We start from the raw sequence: 5,362 nt of genomic DNA, 5'->3' as shown, positions 1-5,362 counted from the left end.
AAAAAAAAAAAAAAAAAAAAAACCAAAAACCAAAAACAAAAAAAAAACCTTTGCAGTTGTGAGTAGTGATGCATGCAATCTCAGCACTCTAGTAAGAGGCTGAAACAGAAAAAAGGGTTGCAAGGCCTTGTCTCAAAATTTAAAAAGAACTTGAATGTAGCTCAATTAAGATCTGGGTTCAATCTTTAGTACCATAAAACCAAAATCAGAACACTTTGGTTTTTCTTACTGGTCACCAAATTGTGGGCAAAGTAAAACATGTATGTTAAAACTGTTGTTGGGCGAGGAGATAGCTTAGCAGCACAAGCACCTGCTGGCAAGCACAAGGTCCCATTTGATCGAGGGACAGAGGAAATAAAAAAAGTACTTAAAAACTATTGTTGCAGAACTTGTTCAAGCTACTCAATGCTCTAAGGTCCTCTAGACCTTCTCTATAAGGAGCTGGTCTCCCAAAGATAAGAACAGCAGATGTTTTAACTGTGGAAAGTTTTCTATGGTGGTTTTGCATTGTTTTTAGCGGCTATAGGGAATAGATCATCTAAAAGAAAGGCTGGGTGGGGGGCTGGAGGGGATGGGAAAAGAGGAAGAGAGGGAGGCAGGGAGGGCATAGCAGGGGCATCTGGAAGAACTGGGTTGTCCCAGGTCCCTTTGCTGTCTGGAGTAAATGTGGCAGGGTTGAGTGGGCATCAGAAAGGCTGAATGTACCCCTGGGTGGGTACACTTGCCCTCTGGAGAGCTGTACCATGCCTGCCTGGCCACTGGTGCCCTGGAGGAGGCTGTGAGTTTAGTGTCCCCTCTGTCGCTGGGTCAGCCGCCCACAGCTGGTCCCTGTGCAATCACTAGAAGCCAACTCTTCCCGCTCATTATCTGTAGCCTGCGCAATCCATCTCTGGCTGGTGCCCCTACACACTGCGCAGGCAGTGCCAGCCTCCAAGATGGAAAGGCAGGAGAGGTCGCAACCCCAGGCCAAGACCCAATATGTGTGAAATACGCTCAGAGCATTTCTGAATTGCTTTTTTGGTTGGAGGAAGATCTTATAAGCAACAGACATAGTGGAGAAAATGTGGAATGCCTTCAAATACAGATTACAGAATCTTTGTGGTTGTGAGGGAGAAGGCCATAGAGAAAATGTGGACCTGAATTCCAACAGATGTGAGGATATAATTCAGCAGTGCAGCACCTGCCTGGCCGAGTACAAGGTCCTGAGTATAATTCCCAGTACAAAAACAAGAAGAAACAAACAACAATAACCACAGGATCTGATTTGAAAAACAGAATAAATAACAGTCTGGGGGCCTCGCTCCTTAGCAACAAAGCAGTCCCTTAAGAGAAAATGTTGTTTACAGCTGGGATGCCTTATAGTCCTTCAAATAATTTTTCAAGGAGAAACTAAAACTGTGCTATAGAAATCCCTCAAACTGGGCCGGGGTGATGGCTCAGTAGAATAAGCACTTCCCTGGCAAGTACAAGGTCCTGAGTTCAATGCCCTCTTCCGCAAAAAAAAAAAAAAAATCCCTCAAACTGACCAGGTGTGGTGATGAATGCCTGCAATCGTGGCACTTATGAGGCTGAGGCAGATGGATCTTTGCAAGATCAGTCTTCAAGTTCCCTCAAACTGTTAAAATAAGCATTAAGGGCTGGTCAAATAGCTCAGTGGATTAAAGCACCTGCTTAGGCAGGCAACAGCAGCAGCGGCGGCAAACCCAGGCCTCAGCAGCAAACCTTAGCCTCACCGGCCTGCCAGGGGCAAGGCTTGCTGAGATACTGGGCGTGGTGGCATGTGCCTGTAATCCCAGCTCTTGGGAGGCTGAACACAGGCGGTTCACTAAGAGTCCAATCTACGAGTCTGATCTACCTAGGGAGACCTTGTAGGCCCACAGACTCACAACCACAGGATGAGAAAAAAATGCATTTCTGTTCCACAAAGACCCAGAGTTCTTTGGATACTGATAAAAGTTAGAACCTGAAGCACAATGCGAAGGCAAGAGGCACTACAGAGTGAGCTCAGTGCATGACGTGCACAAAGAATTTACAGCAAGTAGTCAGAGCCCCTCTTTTCTAATAAAAGAAAATACATCTTTCTAAGCTCATGCTTGAGAAACACCCTTTTCCTGCTGGCTTACATTTAGCCCCAACATGGGATTTGATTAAACAGTATACGGCTCCTGTAAACCCACATTCATGTTTTTTGATACATTTGAATCCGTCCTTGGTTTCTACAGAAGATGAAAAAGGCTTAGGGAAAGAAGCCAGCTTAGTGTTGAATGGCTGGATCCTCCTCCCAGCACACAAATGCATACCTATCCCACAGGTTAGTCCCTTATTTTTATTTATTTTTTGGGGGGTACATAAGTATTTTTATTCTTATTTTTTTTTGCGGAACCGGGGATTGAACTCAGGCCCTTGTGCTGTCCAGGCAAGCACTTATTCTACTGAGCCATCTCCCCGGCCCCAGTATTTTTATTATTTAAGCAAAACACAAAAGCTGGCTTGATACACTTACATATAACTGTTCTCACATTCTCAAGTCAACAGGTTGGAAGAGCTAGAGCATCTGTTATAACTGTATGAGGTGCACACTATATAAGCATTTCCAAAGCTTATTCCAACCCATTTCTTTTATATTCTAAAACATCTTCATTATGTTATTTGCAAGCTAAAACAAATTCCCTCCCTAACCATCTCCTATAATGTGGTCAGCTTAAGATATATCTTATAAACATATGTGCCTGTCAAACTATAAAAGACCCTTTAGTTACAGTTTGAGCTGTGTCAAATAAATGCAGTCTTCTGTTGTTCTGAGCTAGATAACAAAATTGCTTACCAAACTAGATGTGATTTCTGTTATGAACACCCCTCTGCTACCTATGTTCGATTGCCCATCTGCATTCTCCTGCGTGAGAAGTGGCTAACAGACCTGAGCTCAGTAAATAAAAGGCTCTATTCAAATTTCTATTTGGCTGATCTGGTTCCTACGCACAGTTGACCCATAACAGAACCAAAGGAAGGCAGTGGTGCCCAAGGTCCGTCCAACTTTCAGCCAGTCTGGTTTGTCATTAGGCGGGTCACACATGTAGAACTTTGAGCATGCTAAAGGTCCGCAAGGGATCCTGGCCAGAACCAGCAGCCAAGAGAAAGAGCGCAGCAGTCCTGATGCTGCCATCTTGCCTATCGGTTAGTCCCTTATATAAACTGGGACCAACGTTAGCTCCCAGAATGACGGAAATGATTGGGGACAGTTCTGCAGTTCCACAAGCTATTTGTGATTCAGAAGTGTACACAATCACCCTGTGTTTGCAGTTATGTTTTAAAGTGAATGAATGAATCTATGTCACCTTCGTCCTCGTGTCTCAGAACTAGGGATTGAACTCAGACTCTTAGGCTGCCCAAAGAAGCCATTATTCTCCTCAGCTATCTTCCTGGCTCTGTGTTTGCAGTTATGGAAGGAGAAGCAGTGCCAGGTGTCTGGAAACAGCCATGCCCATGTTAGCAGGAGTTGAATCAAGAAGATACAATAATCCTAAATAACCTTAGAATCAGTTAATAAAATTGAAGATGTAATTAAAAATCTACCAGGGGGCTGGTGAGATGGCTCAGTGGTCGAAAGCACCTACTTAGAACAAGCTTAGCAAAGCACAGGGACCGTGGTTAAATCCCCCAGCACCACATGCCAGCCAGCCCCGCCCCCTGGTGGGCTGAGCTGGACACACACACACACACACACACACAAATAAATAAAATTAAAAAAAAAAAAAAATCTACCAGGGCTGGGGAGATAGCTCAGTAGAATAAGTGCTTGCCTGGCAAGCACGGGGTCCTGAGTTCAATCTCTGGTACCGAGAAAAAAAATTTGACAGAAAAGCCTCTGGCTGTTCAACAGACAGATCCAGAAGCTGTGCCATCCTTAAAAATCTACCGGGGCCGGGGAGATAGCTCAGTGGTCTAAATCACCTGCTTAGGCAAGCTTAGGCAAAGCATAGGGACTGCTGTTCTGTCTTATGTATAACATGGTGCTCCAGCCCCACCCCCAGGGCAGACTGAGGAGGCCCCCCAAAAATAAAATAAAATAAATAAATCTACCAACTTGACCAGGGATATAGCTCTACAGCGTAAGTGCCTGCCTGGCAAGCACAAGGTCCTGAGTTCAATCCCCAGTACCGCAATAAATAAATACCCAGGCCCTGATGGAGACTCACTGCTAAATTCTACAAGAAACTAAGAGAAAACAATGCTGCTACTTCTCGAACTCTTTAATGGAATTCAAAGAGAAGCAATACTCCTAAATTTATTTTTGGAAGCAAGCATTATCCTGATACCTAAACCAGAGAGGGATCCAACCAAAAAAGAGAACTACAAACCAATCTCCCTATTGAACATAGATGTAAAAATCCTCAATAAGATACTGGCAAGCAGAGTGCAGCAAATCATCAAGATTATACACCATGACCAAGCAAGATTCATCTCAGGGATGGTCCTACATACACAAATCAATAAATACAATACAGGGGCTGGTGGGCTGGTAAGATGGCTCAGTGGTCTAAAGCACCTACTTGGAACAAGCTTAGCAAAGCACAGGGACCGCGGTTCAATCCCCCAGCACCACATGCCAGCCAGCCCCGCCCCCTGGTGGGCTGAGCTGGCCACACACACACACACACACACACACACACACACACACACACATAAATAAATTAAATTAAAAAAAAAAAAAATACAGGGGCCGGGGAGATGGCTCAGTGGAATATGCGCTTCCCTGGCAAGTGTAAGGGTCTGAGTTCAATCCCCTGTTCCTCAAAAAATTAAAAAAAAAAAAAAAATTACATACATACATACATACATACATACACTAGATTAACAGAGCCAAGGGGGGAAAAAAAACCCAGAACCAAGGACAAAAACTGTATGATCATCTCAATAGATGCAAAAAATAAAGCTTTTGACAAAGTCCAACACCCATTCATGATAAAAACCCTACAGAAAATTGGAATAGATGATCCTTATCTAAATCTGATAAAAGCTATCTATGACAAACCAACAGCCACCATCATACCACTGAAAGTGAAAGCTTTCAATCTAAAATCAGGAACAAGGCAAAGATGTTCACTATCACAACTCTTACTCAGAGAAAAAAATAAAAGGAGTAAGGATAGGAAAGAAAGAAGTGAAATTAACATTTTTGGGGATGACATGATATACTACATGCAAGACCCCAAAAACGCTACCCAAACATTTCCAGAGTTAATTACCAAATTCAGTGGTGTAGCTAGACACAAAGGCAACACCCATGGGGCTGAGTAGAATAAGTGCTTGCCTGGCAAGTGCAAGGGTCTGAGTTCAATCCGCAGTTCCGCAAAAAAAAAAA

The 5,362-nt window shown here is 43.7% G+C and overlaps 1 protein-coding gene and 1 pseudogene across 1 annotated transcript in view; both read right to left on the bottom strand.

Moving 5' to 3' along the window:
• Cs (citrate synthase) overlaps positions 1 to 5,362 on the bottom strand; it is a 39,582-nt gene that overhangs the window by 19,534 nt on the left and 14,686 nt on the right. The gene's annotated exons all lie outside the window — the stretch shown is intronic.
• LOC111814291 lies at positions 2,597 to 3,163 on the bottom strand (annotated as a pseudogene).

Source organism: Octodon degus, unplaced genomic scaffold, assembly GCF_000260255.1.
Source record: "Octodon degus isolate 3935 unplaced genomic scaffold, OctDeg1.0 scaffold00287, whole genome shotgun sequence".
Lineage (NCBI taxonomy): Eukaryota > Metazoa > Chordata > Mammalia > Rodentia > Octodontidae > Octodon > Octodon degus.
Note: the sequence above shows the minus strand (reverse complement) of the source record. Positions and strands in the feature narration are given on the sequence as shown.